Below are 12,426 nucleotides of genomic sequence, written 5' to 3' on the forward strand. Positions count from 1 at the left end.
GGAGTCAGAGACTCACATGACTGATTAATTATGAGCATGGAATAACAGGCGGGTAGGTCAGTTACTTGTGGGAAGCTGTTTGTTATGTTACTTATTAGTCCGCCATTTTTGTCTTTGCTGTGTTTTGGTTACATTTTGAACTAGCAGTTTGAAGCACATAACAAATCTGGTTCATGACTTTTGAGTTGTACTAGGCTTGTAACTTTGACAGTTAAGTAGCTCACTTATTTTATTTTTTGTTGTTTGGGACATACATCCAGTCACAACTTTGCTACAAACTATAAACTTATATATCTAGTAGAACAGTAAAATTCATATAAAAGGTTTGTGTGTCATTTAAGTCCTGATAACTGTAGTTCTATGACGAGAAAGTCCAGTGGACAAGTGGTGAAGGTGTAACAATCTGGATTTGCAAACTTTGATTCAAATGCTCATTTTGGTTTTGATTATACTTTATTTTTCCTAGTGTAAAATTTTTCACAAAATAATCATCTGTTCAACAATACAAATAGCTCTAGTTCTGACCTCCAGTATGAACTATCAGGGTGTGCTGAAAAGTAATGCCTCCAAAGTTTGTATGTGAAAAGTCTTAAAGCTTTTTAAATAAAACTAATGTTATTAACAGTCTACATCTTTATTCTTCATGTCTACACATTTGTTTTTCTCAACATAGTCACTCTGGTGACAAGCACATTTATCCCAATGAGACACCAGTTTGTTGATACCTTCAGTGTAGAATGTTTGACATTGTTGACAGAGCCATAAACTTATCTCTGCTTGCACACATTCATCACTATCAAAGTCATTTTAGATATTCTTTAAGTTTTGGAAAATCGGATCACAGCACACACATATAGTCTGGCATTGTCATAGTGAAGCAGAGGGTGCTTCATGTGTGGATGAACTCTTTGAAATTGAAACTTGATTATAGCCTGCTGTTTCTCATAGACTGACATATTATGTTGGACATTGCCATGTTACATGCTACAATTCAGAGCCCTCTAGCAGCAGAGGACTGCAAACGAGTAGACATGAAGAATAAAGATGTAGAATGTTAATAATGTTTGTTTTAACTGCAAAGTTTTAAGTCTTCTCACATAAAAAATTGGAGGCATTCGTTTTCAGCACACCCTCATAGCCTCTTGAATGTACCACTTCTGTATTATGGTCATACCAAATTTACTATACAGATCTGATCCATGAAGATGCCTCGTATCAGTGGAATTATACTCTAATCAATATTTGGAATGCAGGCAATGGTTTCAAAATGAACATTAACATTGAAAACTAGTCACAATCAAGTAATTGTATGCAACTGTGATAGAAACCTGAATAAGTGATAAAATAAAATTAAGTGTAGGAAGCCATTTTTCAAATTTCTGAAAGTATATGTTGGAAGAATAATTGAATATGAACATGAAACATGTATGATAAACAGATAAGAAGAGAATAGAAGTTTTTGAAATATGGTATTTTTACAGAAGTATGATTAAGATTAGATGGGTAAACTGGATAACTAATGAAGATATACTAAAGTCAATTGGGGAGACATCAAATTTAGTCAATTTGGAAGTGAAAGGAAGTGTGTTTCTGGGGAGGAGAGGGAAGGTCTTTAAACTGTAGAGGGAGACCAAAGCTTGACATCAGTAAGCACATTCCAGTGGATGCAGGTAGCATTAGTTTTACAGATGTGAAAAAACTTACATGAAATAGACTAACATGTAGAGCTGCATCAAACCAGTCTTTGGACTGAAGATCAAACACCAATGACTAGAACCTTGATATCTACAGCTACATCTGCATCATACTCCATAACCCATTATGTGTTGCACAGATGAGGGTATCTTGTACCATGACCAGTTATTTCCTTTACTGTTCCACTCATAAATGGAGTGAAGAAAAAATGGTGTCTATATGTCTCCATATAAGTTCTGATTTCTCTTATATTTTCTTTGTGGTCCTTACACAAAATTTACTCTGGTGAATGTAAGAAACTGTTCTGGAGTCAGCCACAAATGCTGGTTCTCTAAACTTTCTCAATCGTGTTTTGCAAAAAGAAGGTCATCATCCCACCTGTGATCCCCATTTGAGTTTATGGAGCATTTCTGTAATACTCATACGTTAATCAAACCTACTGGTAATAAATCTAGCAGCATGCCTGTGATTTTCTTTGATGTCTTCATTTCCAACCTTGTGTGGATACCACACATTCGATTAGTACTCAAGAATGTGTTCTACATGTGGTCTCCTTTATAGATGAGCTACACTTGAATAAGGGGGAGAAAGACAGGTTGGCTCCTCCTCCTGCAGAAAATATATGGGAGGTCATCATAACACAAAGCAAGATCCCTGTGGTTAGTGGCACCAGAGGGGGTTAGAGTCAGAAGTCAGGCACCGTGTTGTGAAATAAGTTCAAATAACATAAGAACCCTGAAAAATGGTTAAGAATGCACAGAAAAGAAACTTACCTTATTTCATCAGAATATTACAGGACTGAGTCATAAGCTAATTGAGCTTCCTGTCTGTTTGGATTATTTAGAGAGCTCTGAAAAGACAGATATCCAGCACCTATCTGAGCACCACACAACCACAGGGTGAGAGAAGTTAACTATAAAAGATTACAGTTCAGTACCTTACTGATAAAGAGTTAACATGTGCAAAAGAGTTGTTATATACATTTAGATAGAGCACAAATTTAGAAACATTGAAACATTGTAGTAATCAGTGCACAAAAGTGTGTGCTTGTGAATTAATGGTGAAAAATAGTTTACTTTTAATTCTAACAGTAATAGATCCCTTCTCAGAAATTTTGAACTCCTTATGAAGAATATGGATTCTCTACTATGCTGTATGTCACACAGCAGCAAGCAGTAATTTCAGTGTAGATTTTATAAAGGACTGTGATAGGAAATATCACCTAAAACCTTTCTCGGACCTTAAAATTTGATCTCAACAATTAACTTTTCAACACTGATGGATATTGACAACAGGACTCAGATTGATAGTGCTTTCTTTTCTGAAGCTCAAAACAAGAAACTAACGGTACACCCAGTAGCAAATGTTCTCTCTAGTCATGATGCACAGTCCGTTAGGATAAATGAGGAATGCCTTGTGGTATAGATACTCCTCAGCGGAAATCAGTTGGAATAATTAATGATTTCAGGATGAACATTTTTAAGTATAATTTACAAGAGATGATCTGGGTTGAAATTTATAACGAACCAAATGCTGACATGAAATTTATAATGAACAAAATGCTGACATAAAATTTAATCTATTCCATGATACATTCAAATCAGTGCTTGAAAACAGGTTTCCGCATAAGCTAATCAGAAAGGACATTAAACAGTCATATAAAAACCATGGATCACTGGGAGGATTAAAGTATCATATGATAGGAAACCCTCCATGAACCATAGACCTTGCCGCTGGTGGAGAGGCTTGCATGCCTCAGCAATACAGATAGCCACACCCTAGGTACAACCACAATGGAAGGGTATCTGTTGAGAACCAGACAAATGTATGGTTCCTGAAGAGGGGCAGCAACCTTTTCAGTAGTTTCAGGGACAACAGTCTTGATCATTGACTGATTTGGCCTTGTAACATCAACCAAAATGGCCTTGCAGTGCTCATACTGTGAACAGCTGAAATCAAGGGGAAATTACAGTGGTAACTTTTCCTGAGGGCATGCAGCTCTACTGAATGGTGAAATGATGATGGTATCCTCTTGGGTAAAATATTCTGGAGGCAAAAGTCCCCCATTGGGATCTCTGGGCAGGGACTACTCAGGAGGATGTCGTTATCAGGAGGAACAAAATTGGCGATCTACACATTGGAGCATGGACTGTCAGATGCCCTAATCGGGCAGGTAGGTTAGAAAATTTAAAAAGGTAAATTGATAGATTAAAGTTAGATATAGTGGGAATTAGTGAAGTTCAGTGGGAGGAGGAACAGGACTTCTGCTCAGGTGAATACAGGGTTATAAATACAAAATCAGATAGGGATAATGCAAGAGTAGGTTGAATAATGAATAAGAAAACAGGAATGCAGATTAGTTACTATGACCAGCATAGTGAATGCATTATTGTAGCTGAGATAGACATGAATACCACAATAGTACAAGTTTATAAGCCAAGTAGATCCACAGATGAGAAGGAGATTGAGGAAATGTATGATGAGATAAAAGAAATTATTCAGATAGTTAAGGGAGATGAAAATTTAATAGTCATGGGGAACTGGAATTCAATAGTATGAAAAGGGAGAGAAGGAAAATTAGTAGGTGAATATGATCTGGGGGAAGGAATGAAAGAGGGAGCCACCTGGTAGAATTATGCACAGAGCTTAATTTAATCATGGCTGATGCTTGGTTTAAGAATCAAGAAAGAGGGTTGTAAATGTGAAAGAGACCTGGAGTCACCAGAAGGTTTCAAATACATTAAGGACATGATAAGAAATTATTCAGGTAGTGAAGGGAGACAAAAATTTAATAGTCATGGGTGACTGGAATTCGTCAGTAGGAAAAGGGAGAGAAGGAAACATAGTAGGTGAATATGGATTGGGGGGAAGAAATGAAAGAGGAAGCCGCCTTGTAGAATTTTCCACAGAGCATAACTTAATCATAGCTAACACTTGGTTCAAGAATCATAAAAGAAGGTTGTATACATGGAAGAATCCTGGAGATACTAAAAGGTATCAGATAGATTATATAATGGTAAGACAGAGATTTAGGAACCAGGTTTTAAATTGTAAGACATTTCCAGGGGCAGATGTGGATTCTGACCACAATCTATTGGTTATGAACTGCAGATTGAAACTGAAGAAACTGCAAAAAGGTGGGAATTTAAGGAGATGGGACCTGGATAAACTGAAAGAACCAGAGGTTGTAGAGAGTTTCAGGGAGAGCATAAGGGAACAATTGACAGGAATGGGGGAAAGAAATACAGTAGAAGTAGAATGGGTAGCTCTGAGGGATGAAGTAGTGAAGGCAGCAGAGGATCAAGTAGGTAAAAAGACGAGGGCTAATAGAAATCCTTGGGTAACAGAAGAAATATTGAATTTAATTGATGAGAGGAGAAAATATAAAAATGCAGTAAATGAAGCAGGCAAAAAGGAATACAAACGTCTCAAAAATGAGACCGACAGGAAGTGCAAAATGGCTAAGCAGGGATGGCTAGAGGACAAATGTAAGAATGTAGAGGCTTGTCTCACTAGGGGTAAGATAGATACTGCCTACAGGAAAATTAAAGAGACCTTTGGAGAGAAGAGAACCACTTGTATGAATATCAAGAGCTCAGATGGCAACCCAGTTCTAAGCAAAGAAGGGAAGGCAGAAAGGTGGAAGGAGTATATAGAGGGTTTATACAAGGGCGATGCACTTGAGGACAATATTCTGGAAATGGAAGAGGATGTAGATGAAGATGAAATGGGAGATAAGATACTGGGTGAAGAGTTTGACAGAGCACTGAAAGACCTGAGTCGAAACAAGGCCCCGGGAGTAGACAACATTCCATTAGAACTACTGATGGCCTTGGGAGGGCCAGTCATGACAAAACTCTACCATCTGGTGAGCAAGATGTATGAGACAGGCGAAATACCCTCAGACTTCAAGAAGAATATAATAATTCCAATCCCAAAGAAAGCAGGTATTGACAGATGTGAAAATTACCGAACTATCAGTTTAATAAGTCACAGCTGCAAAATACTAACGCGAATTCTTTACAGACGAATGGAAAAACTGGTAGAAGCGGACCTCGGGGAAGATCAGTTTGGATTCCGTAGAAATGTTGGAACACGTGAGGCAATACTAACCTTACGACTTATCTTAGAAGAAAGATTATGAAAAGGCAAACCTACGTTTCTAGCATTTGTAGACTTAGAGAAAGCTTTTGACAACGTTAACTGGAATACCCTCTTTCAAATTCTGAAGGTGGCAGAGGTAAAATACAAGGAGCGAAAGGCTATTTACAATTTGTACAGAAACCAGATGGCAGTTATAAGAGTCGAGGGGCATGAAAGGGAAGCAGTGGTTGGGAAAGGAGTGAGACAGGGTTGTAGCCTCTCCCCGATGTTATTCAATCTGTATATTGAGCAAGCAGTAAAGGAAACAAAAGAAAAATTCGGAGTAGGTATTAAAATTCATGGAGATGAAGTAAAAACTTTGAGGTTCGCCGATGACATTGTAATTCTGTCAGAGACAGCAAAGGACTTGGAAGAGCAGTTGAACGGACTGGACAGTGTCTTGAAAGGAGGATATAAGATGAACATCAACAAAAGCAAAACAAGGATAATGGAATGTAGTCGAGTTAAGTCGGGTGATGCTGAGGGAATTATATTAGGAAATGACAAAGTAGTAAAGGAGTTTTGCTATTAGGGGAGCAAAAAACTGAAGATGGTCGAAGTAGAGAGGATGTAAAATGTAGACTGGCAATGGCAAGGAAAGCGTTTCTGAAGAAGAGAAATTTGTTAACATCGAGTATAGATTTAAGTGTCAGGAAGTCGTTTCTGAAAGTATTTGTATGGAGTGTAGCCATGTATGGAAGTGAAACATGGACGATAAATAGTTTGGACAAGAAGAGAATAGAAGCTTTCGAAATGTGGTGCTACAGAAGAATGCTGAAGATAAGGTGGGTAGATCACGTAACTAATGAGGAGGTATTGAATAGGATTGGGGAGAAGAGAAGTTTGTGGCACAACTTGACTAGAAGAAGGGATCGGTTGGTAGGACATGTTTTGAGGCATCAAGGGATCACAAATTTAGCATTGGAGGGCAGCGTGGAGGGTAAAAATCGTAGAGGGAGACCAAGAGATCCATACACTAAGCAGATTCAGAAGGATGTAGGTTGCAGTAGGTACTGGGAGATGAAGAGGCTTGCACAGGATAGAGTGGCATGGAGAGCTGCATCAAACCAGTCTCAGGACTGAAGACCACAACAACAACAACATGATAAGAAAGAGATTTTGGAACAAGGTTTTAAATTGTAAGACATTTTCAGGGGCAGATGTGGATTCTGACCACAATTTATTGGCAATGAACTGCAGATTGAAACTGAAGAAACAGCAAAAAGGTAGGAAGTTAAGGCAATGGAACCTGGATCAACTGGTGGTTGTAAAGAGTTTCAGAAGCAGCATTAGGAAATGGTTGACAAGAAAAGGGGAATGGAATACAGTAGAAGAAGAATGGGTAGCACTGAAAGATGAAATAGTGAAGGCAGCAGAGGATCAAGCAGATAAAAAGACAAAGGCTAGTTGAAATCCTTGGGTAACATGAGAGATATTGAATTCAGTTGATGAAAGGAGAAAATATAAAAACACAATAAATGAAGCAGGTGAAAAGGAATACAAATGTCTAAAAAATGAGATCAACAGGAAGTGCAAAATGGCTAGGCAGGAATGGCTAGAGGACAAATGTAAGGATGTAGAAACATATCACTAGGGGTAAAGTAGATGCTGCCTACAGGCAAGTTAAAGAGACCTTTGGAGAAAAGAGAACCACCTGTACGAATATCAAGAGCTCAAATGGAAAACCAGTTTTAAGTAAAGAAAGGAAAACAGAAAGGTGGAAGGAGTATATAGATGGTCTTTGCAAAGGAGATGTACTTGAGGGCAATGTTATGAAAATGGAAGAGGACGTAGATGAAGATGAGAAGGAGATATGATACTGTGTGAAGAATTTGACAAAGCACTGAAAGATCTAAGTTGAAACATAGCCCCGGCAATAGAAAACATTCTGTTAGAGCTACTAATAGCCTTGAGAGATCCAGCCATGACAAGACTCTTCCATCTGGTGAGCAAGATGTATGAGACAGGCAAAATACCTTCAGACTACAAGAAGAATATGATCACTCCAATTCCAAAGAAAACTGCTGCTGACAGGTGTGAATATTACTGAACTATCAGTTTAATACATTACAGCTGCAAAATGCTAACATGAATCCTTTACAGAAGAATGGGAAAACTGGTAGAAGCCAAACTAGGGGAAGATCAGTTTGGGTTCCGGAGAAATTTAGGAACACGTGAGGCAATACTGACCCTACGACTTATCTTAGAAGATAGGTTAAGGAAAGGCAAACCTATGTTTATAGCATTTGTAGGCTTAGAGAAAGGTTTTGACAACACTGGCTGGAATACTCTCTTTCAAATTCTAAAGGTGTCAAGGGTAAAGTACAGGGAGTGAAAGTCTATTTACAATCTGTAGAGAAACCAGATGGCAGTTACAAGAGTCAAGGGGCATGAAAGAGAAGAACTGGTTGAGAAGGGAGTGAGACAGGGTTGTAGCCTAACCCGATATTACTCAAACTGTATATTGAGCATGCAGTAAAGGAAAAATAGAAAAATTTGGAGTAGGAATTAAATTCCAGGGAGAATTTTGAGGTTCACCGATGACATTGTAATTCTATCAGAGGCAGCAAAGGACTTGGAACAGCAGTTGAATGGAATGGACAGCGTCTTGAAAGGAGGATATAAAATGAATATCAACAAAAGCAAAATGATAATAATGGAATGTAGTCAATTTAAATCAGGTGATGCTGAGGGTATTAGATTCGGGAATGAGAAACTTAAAGTACTAGATGAGTTTTGCTATTTGGGTAGCAAAATAACTGATAATGGTAAAAGAAGGGAGGATATAAAATGTAAACTGGCAATGGCAAGAAAAGCGATTCTGAAGAAGAGAAATTTGTTAATGTTGAGTCTAGATTTAAGTATTAGGAAGTCCTTTCTGAATGTATTTGTATGTATTGTAGCCATGTATGGAAGTGAAAGATGGATGATAAACAACGAAACTTCCTGGCAGATTAAAAATGTGTGCCCGACCAAGACTCGAACTCAGGACCTTTGCCTTTCGCGGGCAAGTGCTCTACCATCTGAGCTACCGAATCATGACTCACGCCTGGTACTCACAGCTTTACTTCTGCATTCGCAGGAGAGCTTCTGTAAAGTTTGGAAGGTAGGAGACGAGATACTGGCAGAAGTAAAGCTGTGAGTACCGGGTGTGAGTCGTGCTTCGGTAGCTCAGATGGTAGAGCACTTGCCCGCGAAAGGCAAAGGTCCCGAGTTCGAGTCTCGGTCGGGCACACAGTTTTAATCTGCCAGGAATTTTCATATCAGCGCACACTCCGCTGCAGAGTGAAAATCTCATTCTGGGATGATAAACCGTTTACATAAGAAGAGAATAGAAGCTTTCGAAATGTGGTGCTACAGAGGAATGCTGAAGATTATGAGGGTGGTTTGAAAAGTTCTCGGAATGGAATAGAAAAAAAGTACTTACATCACTGACACTTATTTTTTTATTTTTCAATTAGTCTCCTTGTAGAGTAATGCACTTGGTCCAATGATGATCCAGTGCCTTGATCCCATCTTGAAAATGAGCTTCCTCCAGGCCTGCAAAATAGTTGTCAACTCCGGCTATCAGTTCTCCGTTTGAAGTGAATCTTCATCCACCAAGAATAATTTTCAGTTTTGTGAAGAGATGGAAATCTGACTGAGCCATATCAGGTGAATAATGTGGGTATGGCAACAATTCATAACTTAGTTCATGTAATTTTGCCATGACGATGGCATATGTGTGTCAATAGTTGCAGCACCCATCTTGCAGATAATTTTTTCATTTCTAATTCTTCAGTTAAAATGTGATATACCCTTTCAGATGACATCTGGCAAGTGTGAGAAATTTCTCACTCTTTCAATTGGCAATCCTCCATGACCATTTTGTCCACTTTTGCAATGATTTCTGGACTAGTGACACAACTTGGCGCCAAACGATGCATGGAGCATCATCGAAGCTCTCTCGACCAAATTTAAATTCATTTGTCCACTTGGCAACAGTTGAATATGAAGGAGCAGAGTCCCCCAGTGTATTCTGGAAATTAGCATGAATGTCCTTTGCTTTCATACCTTTCTTTACAAAGTACTTAATCACTGCTTGAATCTTGATTTTTTTCCATCTTCGCAAATCACTACACGGGCACAACAACAGAGCCATGTCACCGCCATAGCTCTCTTCCATGAGCACTGACATGGCACGTGTTTACAGGCAACAGTCCCATGAATATCACATGAGCAACTGGTTGCGCTAGCGTTGACCTCTCGTGGTGATTCCAAGAATTTTTCAAACCACACTCTTAGATGGGTAGATCACATAACTAATGAGGAGACACTGAATAGAATTGGGGAGAAGACAAATTTGTGGCACAACCTCACTAGAAGAAGGGGTCTGTTGGTAGGACACATTCTGAGGGCATCAAGGGATCACCAATTTAGTACTGGAGGGAAGCATGGGAGGGGGAGGGCAGCGGGAAGGGGGGGGGGGGTAAAAATTATTTTAGAGGGACCAAGAGTCGAATACAGTTTGCAGATTTAGAAGGATGTAGGTTGCAGTATAGTTACTCAGAGATGAAGAGGCATGTACAGGATAAAGTAGCATGGAGAGCTGCATCAAACCAGTCACTGGATTGAAGACCACAACAACATGAAAGGAAAAGGGAATTGTATCTGTCAGCAAGAAGAAATAAATATCCTGCAGTTGCACACTACAAAAACTATTCAACATTACTAAGAACAGTTATTAAAAATCAAGGAATATGTACATTATGTCAGCAATCAGTAGTTCTGACAACAGACTTTAAGGCTATACAGAGTGAAGTAAAACAATTTAAAATAATGACTATTCCTAGCTTATACATATATGAATGTGTATACTTTCTGAAAACTCGCCAGGAATTTTCAACATTAAATAATCAGGTTCATAACCATGAAACAAGGAACAGGGATGATTTTCACAGGGACACCCACAAAGGAGCACTCTACCAAAAACGTGTAAACAACCAGCCCAAAATACTTTTTAGTGCATTCCCTTCTACAATAAAGAAAATTAAAGAATTTCATAGATTCAAGGTAGATCTTAAAAAATTTTTACCAACACATAGATTTATAGCATTGAAAAATATCTGAATATGGAAAAGTAATATTATTTATATATACTGATATAAAATATCTGTATTTATTATCCAAGTTTTTGAAACAAACTGCAGATAAGGAACTATATTGTAATTGACTACATCCATACAATGTATATTGTTAACGGATGAATGAAGAGAGATTGAGATTGCCAATAGGACGACAACAAACCACTGAACATGACAACATCACTATTAATTTAAATGGTAGGGCAATAAATGATCAGTTACAGGTAGAAGATATGTTTAATAATCATTTTTAAATGTGGACAAAGTATAGGGATAAAAAGTCCAAGAGGAAAATGAAAAGAATATTTTGAGCAAGCAACTTACTTAAAATTCAACCATACAGATGTCTCACCCATTTCTCGTTCTGAAATGAAGAAAATTATATATTCTCTAAAAATAAATGGTCATCTGGATTTGATGGAGAATCCATCAGAGAAACAAACAGAATGTAATAAGCACTGTCTTCTCTGAAATATGTAATGCACCAATAACTCAGGATATATTCCGCTGAGAGACTGATATATGTCTTTCTTAAATCTGTCCAGAAGAAGATTTGAAAGATGTCAGTTAACTACAAACCTATTTTCTACTCACATCATTTTACAAAATTTCTGTGGATTTTTGAAGAATTGCACAACTGAGAATGCCATTTGCACATCCACTCGCCAAATTTTACAAGTAATGAATAAAAAAATATCACTGGCTGGCATTTTCTGTGACCTATCTAATGCATCTGACTGTGTGACTCATAATATTCTCCTGGACAAACTGAAGTTTTATGTAAGTGATGGTATAGCAAAACCAATGTATAATGTCACATGTAATTAAAAGAATGCAGACAGTTATACTTAATAACACAGCCAATTTAAGCAGGGGAGATTCTTCTGTCTGAGGAGAAGGCACTTATGGGCTTCCACAAGGCTCAATCTTAGATCCGCTATCGTTCCTCATACACGCCAGTGACTGTCTGGCTAACATACAACAAGCAGAATTAGTTTTTTCTTTGGGAGTGGTATTGTAATCAGTCCAAACATACGTATAGCAATGGGAGAAATGATAAATAATGTTCTTACCCTAGAACACATGGACTGTAACTCTCAGACCCATGTGGATTTTTTTAAAAACATATCCACGATAGTACACTATTGTCCACCCCGATAGCTGAATGGTCAGCGTGACGGACTGCCATCCTAAGGGGCCTGGGTTCAATTCCCAGCTGGGTTGGGGATTTTCTCCACTCAGGGACTGGATGTTGTGTTGTGTTCATAATCATTTCATCCCCATCCAGAATGCAGGTTGCCCAATGTGGCATTGAATGTAATAAGACCTGCCCCATAAGGGGCCTCCGAGCCAATGATGCCAAATGCTCATTTCATTTCCAGTACACTATTTAATACTATGCCATTCATTGTAGCTTTCAGTTAATGTTCCTAGAGAAGACCACTACTTGTCTCACCATTCCTCC

The 12,426-nt window shown here is 38.3% G+C and overlaps 1 protein-coding gene across 1 annotated transcript in view; it reads right to left on the reverse strand.

The window, feature by feature from the left end:
• Nucleotides 1-12,426, reverse strand: part of LOC126235453 (Down syndrome cell adhesion molecule-like protein 1 homolog) — a 137,462-nt gene that overhangs the window by 56,390 nt on the left and 68,646 nt on the right. The gene's annotated exons all lie outside the window — the stretch shown is intronic.

This window comes from Schistocerca nitens, chromosome 2 (genome assembly GCF_023898315.1).
Source record: "Schistocerca nitens isolate TAMUIC-IGC-003100 chromosome 2, iqSchNite1.1, whole genome shotgun sequence".
NCBI classification, from domain to species: Eukaryota; Metazoa; Arthropoda; class Insecta; order Orthoptera; family Acrididae; genus Schistocerca; species Schistocerca nitens.